General features: G+C 40.1%; 1 non-coding gene across 1 annotated transcript; it reads left to right on the plus strand.

Moving 5' to 3' along the window:
* Nucleotides 1–7,983: 7,983 nt before the first annotated feature.
* On the plus strand, nt 7,984–8,055 carry TRNAP-CGG (transfer RNA proline (anticodon CGG)). The gene has a single exon. It is a non-coding gene; the product is annotated as a tRNA-Pro (tRNA).
* Nucleotides 8,056–13,115: the final 5,060 nt, after the last annotated feature.

A 13,115-nucleotide genomic window follows, 5' to 3' on the forward strand; every position in this document is an offset into this window, starting at 1 on the left:
TATTATAAAATGGTAAATGAAATCATACCTTAGCAGTAGTACAGTTTTAAGTGTGTAACTTTCTAGTTGTTCGGTAGTTGTGCATCATTTCCTACTTCGAGTTTGTATGAACCTTTGCTGGTAATCCCGATGACTCGATATGGTCCTTCCCAATTCGACCCCAGCTTCCCCTCGTTCGGGTTCCGGGTGTGCAGTGTTACTTTTCTTAACACCAAGTCCCTGATCTTGAAGTGTCGGAGGTTGGCTCTTCAGTTATAATGCCTCTATTTCTGGTGGCCAATTGAACTAGGGCGGCCTCGCCACTTTATCCAATAATTCTAGGCTTATGCTCCTGTCTTCAACATTTTATTCTTCGGCCGTATATCGGAACCTGAGGCTCGATTCTCCCACTTCGATTGGTATTATTGCTTCAGCACCGTAGACCAATGAAAACAGAGTAGCCCCAATACAAAAATTCGAGGATGTATGATACACCTACAAGACTTCGGGTAGAATTTCCTTCCATTTCTCTATGGCATCGGTCAATCTCTTCTTTAGGTTTTGAAGTATGGTCTTATTTTTTGATTCCGCCTATCCCTTCCCACTAGAGTGATAGGGTGTTTACAAGATCTTTTTGATCTTGTGATATTCGAAAATCTTGTTTACCTTTTTGCCGATGAATTGCTTCTCTTTATCACACACTATCTTGGACGGAATCCCTAACTGGCATATTATGTGGTCCTAGATAAAGTCAATGACTTCTTTTTCCCAGACTTTCCGAATTCTTGAGCTTCAACCCCTTTAGAGAAATAATCGGTCATAAATAATATGAATTGAGCCTTACTAGGTGCCTATAGCAAGGGACCGATGATGTTTATTCCCCACTTCCTGAATGGCCATGGGTACAAGACCGAGTGTAGTAGCTCTCCGCATTGATGATTCATCGGCGCGTGTCTCTGACAGCCGTCGCGTCTTCGTATAAAGTCCTTTGCATATTTCTACATATCGATCTAGTAATAGCCGACCCTGATTACCTTCCGAACTAAATATTCTGCCCCCGAATGGTTTCCGAAGGTGCCCTCATGAACTTCTCTCAAGATGTATTCGGTATCTCCCGGCCCCAAGCATATGGCACGTGGGCCTTCGAATGTCTTTCTGAACAAAGTCCCTTCATACAAGCTGAACCTAGCCACCTTCATGCGTAGAGCTCTCGATTCTTTATGATCCGAGGTCAACTTCCCATTCTTTAAATAATATATGTATTTGTTCATCCAATCCCAAGTCAAACTCATTGATATTATTTCAGCATGACCTTCTTCCACTATCGATTTTATGAGCTGTACGACTGTTCTCGAACTAAATTCATCGTCATCAAATGATGACCCCAAGTTAGCCAGAGCATCAGCCTCACCATTTTGATCTCGAGGCAAATGCTGAAGGGTCCATTCCTTGAATTTATGCAGAGTTACCTACAATTTGTCGAAATATATTTGCATTCTTTCCTCTTTTACTTTGAACGTCCCATTAACTTGATTCACCACAAGGAGGGAATCTCACTTACTTCAGCCCCAAGGCTTTTAGCCAATTCAAGACCTGCAATCATGGCCTCATACTCGGCCTTATTGTTAGTCAATCTTACAGCTCGAATAGACTGCCTAATTATGTTCCCCATAGGCAGCTTTAACACGATGCCGAGTTCGAACCCCTTTGCATTTGAAGCACCATCCGTAAAGAGGGTCCAAATTCCCAAGGAATTCCCCGAGGTTAACAACAATTCCTTTTCAACTTCAGGTATCAAGGCCGGTGTAAAGTCGGCCAAAATTTGTGATTTGTTGGTGGTTCGAGGTCGATATTCGATATGGTACCCGCTAATTTTTATGACCCATTTGGCCAACCGACCGGAGAGCTCGGGTTTGTGCATAATGTTTCTTAGCGGGTAAGAGGTTACGATACATATAGGGTGGTATTGAAAGTACGGTTTCAACTTTCTATAGGCAATTAGAAAAGCGATCACCAATTTTTCCAGTGAGGATACCTTGTTTCGGCCTCGCCTAAAGTTCTACTAACATAATAGATAGGAAATTGGGTACCTTCTTATTCCCAGACTAGGACTCTACTTACCGCTACTTCGGATACTGCCAAATAAAGGTACAACTGTTCATCCGCCTTCGGAGTATGGAGTAGGGGTGGATTAGAAAGGCACTGTTTGAGTTCTCCCAAGGCTTGATGGCACTCCGGGGTCCAAGAGAAGTTATTCTTCTTTTTCAACAGTGAGAAGAATCAATGGCTTTTGTCTGAGGACCTCGATATGAACTGGCCCAAGGCGACTACATGCCTGATTAGCCTCTAAACAACCTTAACAGTATCCACCACGATGATATTTTCTATGGGTTTGATATTAGTGAGATTAATCTCTATCCCCGATTAGATACCATGAACCCGAAGAATTTTCCAGATCTGACCCCCCAATGCGCATTTTTACGATTTGAGCTTCATATTGTATATTCTCAATATGTCGAAGGTTTTCTACAAATGTTTCAAATGGCCTCTACTTATAGGGATGTAACTAGAATGTCGTCAATATAAACCTCCACTGATTTTCCTATTTGTTCTTCGAACATCCAGTTAACTAGGCGTTGATAAGTGGCACTAACGTTCTTTAGTCCAAATGACATTACATTATAATAGTAGGTGCCGAACTTGGTAATAAAGGAAGTTTTTTCTTGATCACCCCGGTCCATCCAGATTTGGCTGTACCCAGAATGGGTGTCGAGAAAGTTGAGTATCTTGTACCCCGTAGTCACATCGATCATGCAATCGATGTTAGGTAAAGGAAAAGAGTCCTTAGGGCATGCCTTGTTCAAGTATTTGTAATCTATGCATATTCTTAACTTGTTTCCCCTTTTAGGTACCAAAACTACGTTAGCTAACCAATTCGTGTACTTAACTTCCCGAATGGAACCTATTTTAAGGAGTTTAGATACCTCATCTTTGATGAATGCATGCTTGACTTCGGACTGAACTCTTCTCTTCTATTTAACAGGGTTGAACTTCAGATCCAAACTTAGCTTGTGAGTGGTTATCTCTGGTAGGATCCCTGTCATATCAAGATGGGACCAAGCGAAACAATCTATGTTAGATATAAGGAACTTAATGAGTTTTTTCCTAGGCTCGGGAGCTCCAGGTATACCTTCCGATCGGGCAAGTGCTCGATCAATGTGACTTACTGTAGCTCCTCGATCGTTGATTTGGTGGCATCGAAATCATCAGGATCGATGAACAACCTTGGGACTCCATAATCGTCATCCTCGCCTACTCCTTATTTCTCCAGTTTGTTGGGACCTGTATAAGTGATTGCTATTTGGTTTCTTTCCAACTGACCAGTTCCATGTTCTTTGATGTTGAGAGTGCGAATAGCATGATCACTTCACCAACTATGAACATTTCTTTTGCTGTCGACTACTCTCCATAGACCATCTTGATTCCTCATGGAGTGGGGAACTTTAGTTCCTAGTGTAGTGTTGAGGGTACTACCCTCATGTTTTGAACCCAAGGCCTTCCGAATAAGGGGTTATACCTCATGTCCCCCTCGATCACATAGAATTAAGTATCTTGAATTGTCACGGTAGTATTTACTGGCAGTGTTATCTCTCCTTTCGTAGTTTCAAATGCCATGTTGAATCCATTTAAGACCAAGGACCGCTGGCACTACTTGGTCTTGTAGACCCAACTTCTCTACGACCCTCGATCTGATGATGTTGGTCGAGCTACCTGGATCAATCAACACACGCTTAACTAGAGATTTATTTATAAGTACAGATATTATGAATGCATCATTATGCGGTTGCACGATGCCTTGTCGTCCTCGTCGTTAAATGAAATGGTTCCCTCCGGATATAATCTCGGGTTCATTTTTCCCTCATGATGGACACCTTAGTGGGCTATAGCATTGGTCCTTGGGGAACATCAACTCCTCCAATGATCATGTTGATGATGTGTTAAAGTTCTTCTTGCTCGGTCAATTTGTTGGAGTCCCTGTTCTTGAAGTGATTTTTTGGCTCGATCGCTCAGAAATTCCTGGAGGTGCCTGTTATTGAATAAGCGGGCCACTTCTTCCCTTAATTGTCGGTAGTCCTCAGTTCTATGGTCGTGAGTGTCATGGTACTTACACATCAAGTTAGGTCTCTTTGGGTAGGGTCAAACTTCAATGGCCAATGCCATTTGACATCTTTGATGCGCCCGATGGCAGATACGATGCTGGCAACATTGATACTGATTTTGTATTCCTATAATCTCGGTGCCTTCCTGGCCTCGAGTGTCTTGTCGAAAGCATTTTTGCTCATGAGTCCCCAACTATTATGGCTTCGATTGTTCTTTTTTTCATTTCTCGCAGGGTTACGCCCAGATCCATTACCCCTTCGGCCATCATTATATAGTTGATACAGACTCTGTTCGGTCTTGGTTCATGATTGATGACTCTCTTAGACCTATCATTAGTTTTGTCTGGATAAACGGACCCGAAGGGGCCCCGAGCTGATCTTCTTCGACTCTAATTTTCGATTGGTACCTATTATGGACATTGGCCGAAGTTACTGTTGGGTACTCTACAAAATTCGGTTTCAATTGTTGTGAAGCTAAAGAGCTTTGGGGGTTGAGTCCTTGAGTGAACTCCTAAGTGGCCTAATCATCCCCAACTAGAGGCAGGTCCATCCGTTCTATTTTGAAATCTTGATACGAATTCCCTGAGCATTTTGACATCTATTTGTTTTACTTTGAAAAGGTTCAATTTTTTGGTCTCGACCTTGATGGCCCCGGTGTGTGCTTTTACAATGGCATCTGCAAGCAAAGAAAATGAATCAATATAATATAGGAACAAGTTATGATACCATATCATCGCTCCTTTTGACAGGGTTTCTCTGAACTTTTTCAGCAAAACCGACTCGATTTCGTCATCTTCTAAGTTGTTTCCCTTGATGGCATACATGTAGGAAGTCACATGCTCATTTGGATTCGTGGTTCAATTATAATTCGAATATTGTGCATACGGAACTTCTTCGAGATTGACTTCGGTGTTTCACTCGGAGGGAAAGATTTTTGAACAAATTTCTTGGAGTCCAGGCCTTTCAATATCGGGGGTGCTCCTGGGACTTGATCAACTCTTGTCTTATAGGGCAACAATTTTTTGTCGTTGGCCTCAATTTTCTTCTCCTCGGATTCCACCCACTTTGTCAGTTCCTCAAGCATCTTTATGATTTTGGGGTTGGTCCCGGGCTCAGCTTCACCCGGCCTTTTCGTGACTTGCTCATTCCTTCGGGGCTTTGGTTCAGCAGTCGTACTATTGACGCCTGTTGGTCTTGTAATGTTTCAAAGATAACCCGCAGATTGATCCTGTCGCCTTTACGTTCGGGTGTACCTCGAGTCGTTGGTCAGGCTCCCCCGAGAACGCTATTCTTAGGGTCGGTTGGCAGGTTGGCGTCAATCGCCACATGTGAGTTGGCATTGATTAGGTCTACAATTGAGAATCCATTGGGATCAGTATGAGGCACCTCATTGCTAGGTGCTATATTGTTGTTTTTGCCATGATGGCCAGACTCACTATCAACGTTGAAATGAGCAGACTTAGAGTTTGACATCCTTAGGTAGATCTGAAATTAAAATCTCATGGAAATTTATATCAAACTACCACTACTATCCTTAGCCCTACGATGGGTGCCAAACTGTTTACTCTTAAAAATGGATAACAATTGAATTTATACACGATTTTAAGGATATGTGAACTAATTTAATACAAATGATTAATGACGTTAGATAAGAAATAAAGAACAGAATTAACCACCAAACCTAGTGATGATAGTGAGTCCAGAATCGGCTAAAGGCTTAACAAGAAGCTAATCTTTCAATTCCGAACCAATGCTTATAAAGAACTTATAAACCAAAACAAGAACTTTGGACAACTTTTAGAAACAAAGAATAATAGATGTGTATTGCCTTGGTATGCGTGTTACAACGTGTCTCTTTAATGATAAACCTCCCCTTTATATAGTAGAGGAGTTTTACTCTAAGTGCAATCCTAAGAATGGTACTCCCTCCGTTCCAGTTCATGTGAACCTATTTCTTTTTTGGTCTGTTCAAAAAATAATGACCCCTTTATAAATTTGGAAACAATTTAGCTTAAACTTACAATTCTACCGTTAATGAGAACCTTTTATAACCACACAAGTCTTCATTTTTTCTTAAACTCCGTGCTCAGTTAATCAGGTTCACATAAATTAGAACATAGGGAGTAAAATTCTTCTTTTTCACTAATCAAGGATATGCTGCCTATATGGGCCGAGATCTACGCCGTGATATCCGGTTGGTCACAAATATCACAGCCCTTGTTAATTGTATGAGGTCATCTGGTAATGCTATCTCATTTTTCGAATCAGATTCAGGGGCATGGTCTCGATGGCTCCGGGGGCAGATGTTTTGTCCGAGCTTTGATACGGGTGGCTTTCGGCTTCGATTTCGATTTCATGCAATTATACACTCATTTCGTTCGTCCCACCGATAGTTCACCGCTTTATTTTTTGTGCTCTTTTTCCTAAATTGTTTTTTGAAATTCACTTTTTGTCTTAAATGATTTATTTGTTATTTAAAAGGCAAATTTTATTGTTAGTGTAAATATTTTATAAAATAAATTTAAGGGCCTCCGAAAATGGTTTCGCCTTAAGCTCCTTTGAGCCACCCATGTTCTTAATATTAATATTGTAATTTGTAGCCCATTTCTTATCTTCTTTATCTTATATGCGGAATTTTTTGTCTTTACAAAGATTTACTTATTACTTATTTGTATGGTTTCCTCCTCATCTATCCCTTGTTGAGAGGCTAATGATGCTTTTAATAAATTTCACAAAAAAAAAAAGATAGGAAGAAGAGCACAAGAAATAAAGTAGTGGACTATCGGATATTGAGGTCTAGAACTCAGTGGAAATTTTAATTTGGCTATCATCTCAAACAAGTAAAATAATTAAAAGTATATAATGTAATTGCTTAAGTTTTGAGCATTGATGGTGTCAAAAATATTTACTCTTTCTGATAATTTAAACGGTGACTATAGTTCATTCTAATGAGTAACACTTATTAATGAATATCTAAAATAAATCGTAGATAACCTAATATAATATGTCAAATTACACTAAAAGAAAACTGGTGAATGAATGCTTTTCTGTTCATGCAGTTTCAGAGAATATTGAAAAAGAAATTCATTATGTTGTCGGTATATATAACTTAATTCCTATATAAAAAGGATAAAATTAAAATTAAAGAGTGAAACAAATTTACTAATTTATGAGGGAAGAAATTTATCATAATTTATATTTTTACTGTATAAAATAACCTCAATCAAATAACAAAGATATACTGTAATACTTTTTTTTATACTATTATTTATATAAATTATATAATGTATACAATAATAATAACAATAAGAATTAAAAATAAATTTGAGGCCTTTAAATTTTAGGGGCCTAAGGCAACAGTCTCACTACCCAAAGCCTTAGAGCCGCCCCTGATTAAGAAACGACTTGGGGTACAATATCTAGGATGTCACTAGATCAATACATATATCCTCTGTTCTTCTCCTCGAGAGTGTCGTTTCAAGGCTCAAAAACTTGATGGACTTTGAATTTGATTAAACAGCTTGATCTTGGATTGCTGTGTATCACAAACACTTTGATGATCATCACGAACCAAGCTTAATCTGAGATTGTTCGATTTAATACAAGGGGAATGGTGTAACCAGTCGAGTAATAAATGCCATGTTGAACACCTATAAATTAATTTGTTTTGACATATCTTTACCGCAATGAACAATCCAGCACATCTCCTTATCCCAACAACAAATTGAACAACTGGAAGAGCTTTCCGTTTAGCTGAGCTACACAAGGAGGCAAGCAAGGAGAATGAAAGTTTGTCGTTAATGTGACAATCAAAAAATAAAGCCAATCATATGTGACAAATACTGGGCATTTGGTCTAGTGGTATGATTCTTGCTTCGGGTGCGAGAGGTCCCGAGTTTGATTCTCGGAATGCCCCTTGATCGATTTTTTAGCTCAATCAAGTATTAAAATTAATTTTCTATTACTCAAGTAGTAATTAATCTTAATTTAAAATTATTATGCTATTTGAACGCAATCATGGCCTTTATTGTTTTAATTACTCCGCTAGTAAGCGTTATTTCTGATTGATTTTACATTACCAACTTTTTAACTCTATGCTAGAGTTAATGCTAACTGTTTCAGACTAGAAAAACATTACCATTTTATACTGCTCCAAAGTCAGAATTGGAAGTACAACGAGAGCGCACCTGATTAAAGAGACATTTTAATACTTTTGCGAGTTAAAAAAATAGAAAAGCATTGTATAGGTCGGTTAGCTTGTTTACACTTGGTAACTATTACAAATTCATTATCCTTAATTTTGACAATAATATCTCTGGATGTATGACTTCCCATGTAGATTGATTGGATCTCTCTATTATTTTGTTAAAATTAATTTTCTATTACTACTCAAGTAGTAATTAATCTTAATTTAAAATTACTATGCTATTTAAACGCAATCATGGCCTTTATTGTTTTAATTACTCCGCTAGTAAGCGTTATTTCTGATTGATTTTACATTACCAACTGTTTAACTCTATGCTAGAGTTAATGCTAACTGTTTCAGACTAGAAAAACATTACCATTTTATACTGCTCCAAAGTCAGAATTGGAAGTACAACGAGAGCGCACCTGATTAAAGAGACATTTTAATACTTTTGCGAGTTAGAAAAATAGAAAAGCATTGTATAGGTCGGTTAGCTTGTTTACACTTGGTAACTATTACAAATTCATTATCCTTAATTTTGACAATAATATCTCTGGATGTACGACTTCCCATGTAGATTGATTGGATCTCTCTATTATTTTGTTTTTCAGTTGCAGAATTAACCCTTGTTCTATAGGTTTGGTGATTGCTACTAAGACGATTTCTTTATGCCTATCAATACACCTCAAGATGCTAATTGTCATCGGGGTATTTTCTGTCTGCCGAAAATACTGTCCGCTGTGCAGCAGTCAAGTCTCAACTTGGCTCAGCCTTCGCTCCATTTTCTTTCGCTTCTAAGGTTTAACACTTAGAATAATTTCAAGGCAATGTTAGATAAGTAAAGGCCCAACAGATTTACGGGAACCCTTTCTCATCCTTTTATAATAAATCAATTACAAAGGAAAATCTCGAGTTTGGCAAGGTGCTGTCATCCTTGTCAGACACTAACTCACAAAATTGTCGACTCTTGCACAAAACTGCCCTATAAAAGCCCCTGCCTAAGGCATTTCGTGCTGCCCACTGATTTTGGCAAGGCAATGGCACATAATTTTCCATGCTTATGCCTTCACATAGATAACCCAATGCCTACATCTTTGCCTATTTCCCTCCCTAGGTACTTAGACTCGTTTTTGGGGCTACTAACACACATATATATAGTGTAGTCAGCACATTTTCAGTTTTCCTATTTCAGTTGACACCCCCAACTTATAGGCCATGATCACCCATGATAAAAAACATGCATGTCATGCTAAAACATGCCTAAACACGTGCATAGACTTAGCCCCATTATCAGAAACTCTTTGGACATGGCAGCTGTAACCGCCCAACTACATAGCATGTGCACAGCACACTTGACAACCGCTTTATATGTGTTGCATGTGCGCATTTCTGCCAGCTGCTGCACGCCCAAGGTTGGCATTGCGCGCAGCTTTTCCCTTTGACACTACTCCGGTCTAATGCCATAGCCACAACTTGTCGCCCATGACTTAGCTGCATGCACGCCCACTGCCACAGCCGCTTGTTCATGTCAAGTCGCCCCTACTTGATCAAGTTTGCCCTTTGCTAATGCTAAGTTGATGTTAGCATCAAGTCACCAAGCCCTGATGCCATTCCCTTACTAAGTCATTTGCCCACAAATTCCTTAGGTGCCAGCCCGCTCACCTAAGCCAAGGCAATATCATATTGCCAATGCCACTGCCTTGACACTAAGCTGCCTCGTCTTAGCGCCTAGGTCTTTCTCGCTTTGCCTTGTCAAGCTTCCATCTAGCCCGCCTTGTTCCGTCAAGACCTTGGTCTTTGCTTGCACACTTCCCCTTAGTGCTTTAGTATAGTCTGTCACACCTTAGCCTTCTAATAGTAGTGTAGTCCGACCACTTTGCCTTGCAACAGTTGATTGTCATTGATAACGCCTTCATTATCTTACATGTTGGTTTCCCCCGCACATAGGCCAATGGCAAGGACATCATGACAGATCCTTGCCACTACCACGCCATTTGTCGATAAGCTTTGTCAAGGGTCTAACAAACAACCCTAACCAGTTGAATTCGACGCCCTCGTCAAATAATTCCCAACACATGCTCACCGTCTCCAAAGACATCACAAGTTCAGCACCCTTTTGAGAATTACGTTGTCCTTGCCCTCAAGTGCAATGTGTTTTCTCATTTGCTTTTCCTGCCCGTCATTCCCATAACAAATCTAGCTTGCAACTAATTGATTTGAAAGAACCCACCACTGATTTTGGCACCCCTTAACTCAAAATTTTTGCATCACTGCCTTCCTTGCTTTTTTCTGAATTTTCTAAGCCCGGACAGTCCTTTCCACGAACAAGCACACTAACCTCTGTCTTGCAGTCTTATCTACGTCTTGCCCTCGTCACGAACCTGCTCCGCTTTGATACCAATTGCCACAGGGGCATTTTCTCTCCGCCGAAAATACTGCCCGCTGTGTGGCAGACAAGTCTTAACTTGGCTTAGCCTTCGCCCAATTTTCTTTCGCTTCCAAGGTTTAACACTTAGAAAAATTTCAAGGCAACGCTAGATAAGTAAAGGCACAACAGATTTACAGGAACCCTTTCTCATCCTTTTATAATAAATTAATTACAAAGGAAAATCTCGAGTTTGGCAAGGTGCTGCCAAACTTGGCAGACACTAACTCACAAAATTGCCTGACTCTTACACAAAACTGCCCTATAAAAGCCCCTGCCTAAGGCATTTCGTGTTGCCCACTGATTTTGGCAAGGCAATGGCACATAATTTGTCATGCTCAAGCCTTGACATAGACAAACCTTTGCCTACATCTTAGCTTATTTCCCTCCCTAGGTACTTAGACTCGTTTTTGGGGTTGCTAACACACATATATATAGTGTAGTCTGCCCAGTTTCAGTTTTCCTATTTCAGTTGACACCCCTAATTGATAGGCCATGATCACCCATGATCAAAAACGTGCATGTCATGTTAAAAATGCCTAAAAACATGTATAGACTTAGCCTCATTATCAGCAACTCTTTGGACATGGCAGTTGTAACCACCCAACTGCACAACATGCAGCACACTTGACAACCGCTCCATGTGCACTCCATGTGCGTGTTTCTTGGCCAGTTGTTGCACGCCCAAGGCTAGAATTGTGCGCAGCCTTGCCCTTTTACACTGCTCCTCCCCAATGCCATAGCCACAGCTTGTCGCCCATGACTTAGCTGCACGCACGCCCGCTGCCACAACCGCTTGTTCATGTCAAGTTGCCCCTACTTGTTCAAGTTTGCCCTTTGTAATGCCAAGCTGATTTTAGCATCAAATAACCAAGCTTTGATGTCATTCCCTTGCTAAGTCATTTGCCCACAAATTCCTTAGGTGCCAGCCCGCTCACCTAAGCCAAGGAAACATCATATTGCCAATGCCACTGCCTTGACACTAAGCTGCCTCGTCTTAATGCCTAGGTCTTTCCCGCTTTGCCTTGTCAAGCTTTCATCTAGCCTGCCTTGTTCCGTCAAGACCGTGGCCTTTGCTTGCACACAACCCCTTAGTGCTTTAGTGTAGTCCATCACACCTTAGCCTTCCAATAGTAGTGTAGTCTGTCACACTTTGCCTTGCAATAGTTTGTTTCCATTGACAACACCCACATTGTCTTGCATGTTGGTTTTCCCTGCACATAGGCCAATGGCAAGGTCATCATGCCAAATACTTACCACTGTCGCGCCATTTACCGATCAACTTTGTCAAGGGTCTAATACTAATCCACCAAAGATACTAGAAACTTTTTGAACTCCTATGCTGAATGAGGGTGACCAGTGTAACTGCACTGATTTAATAATTAAAAAACCGGGCCTGATAATTTAGCACAATTTGTGTTTCAAAACAAACTTTGGCACTCAATGGAAAAAATTCGTCCCTTTCGCTAGATAGTAGCTTCTTTTTCTAACTCTAAAAAGCAAACTTCTTGCTAAGTCTCTTCTTTCCCTACACCCAACGATCGTACTCAGGAGGATGTTTGGCCTAGCTACTATCCCAAATCAATATCCTCTTTAAGGTAAATAAAAATCCCTCTTAATAGATGCATTACAATTGAGAGTAAATGTTATAATTCTCTGTAATAGCTGCTCCTTTAATGCTACCTTCTTCAACCGGTACCTTTCTTTTAGATTTTTCTCTCCGGTCTTGATGTCTTCGGAACTCATACAATACCGATCACATGCTTGTAACCAGTGTCAACTATTTACTGACTCATCTTCCACATGTTTCTACTGCCACGTGTCCACATGACGAACATCCACCTGTCATCTGTTAATTTTACCTAATACAAATAGTACTCATACTTTCCGTTGATTCAAGTTGATGTGATAGGGAAGTAGATAAGACCTTCTCTTTTCTTGGCAGAAAGTTCTTGAACGACTTCTAACACTTGAAAGGACACACATTTCTTTGAACTTAATGAGCCGAGCACGTGTTAACCTATGATTGCCAGTTATCTAGGTAATGATGGCCTTGCATCTATAAACTTCAACCCTTTTCACCACTTTCATCTTTTACCTTTACAAATTTTCTTCTTTGAGTTTTCCTAAAGCTTGTCTGTAACTCCTATTTTCTTGATAAAATTTAAAAATTCGAATCTTTCATCACTAGGTCTTCTGCTATTTCTTCCTCCAGTTGCATAGGTACTTGCATTGGCGATGATCCATCCAAGAAAAACAAGTCTAAAATACTTGATGTCGGACCTCTTAGTACAAACACAATCATCCCTTCTTAGCTGTCTTGCAAAAAAGATCTTCATGTTCAAAAGGAATCTTCTGACCCTGA

This window comes from Nicotiana tabacum, chromosome 6 (genome assembly GCF_000715075.1).
Source record: "Nicotiana tabacum cultivar K326 chromosome 6, ASM71507v2, whole genome shotgun sequence".
Classification (NCBI taxonomy): domain Eukaryota; kingdom Viridiplantae; phylum Streptophyta; class Magnoliopsida; order Solanales; family Solanaceae; genus Nicotiana; species Nicotiana tabacum.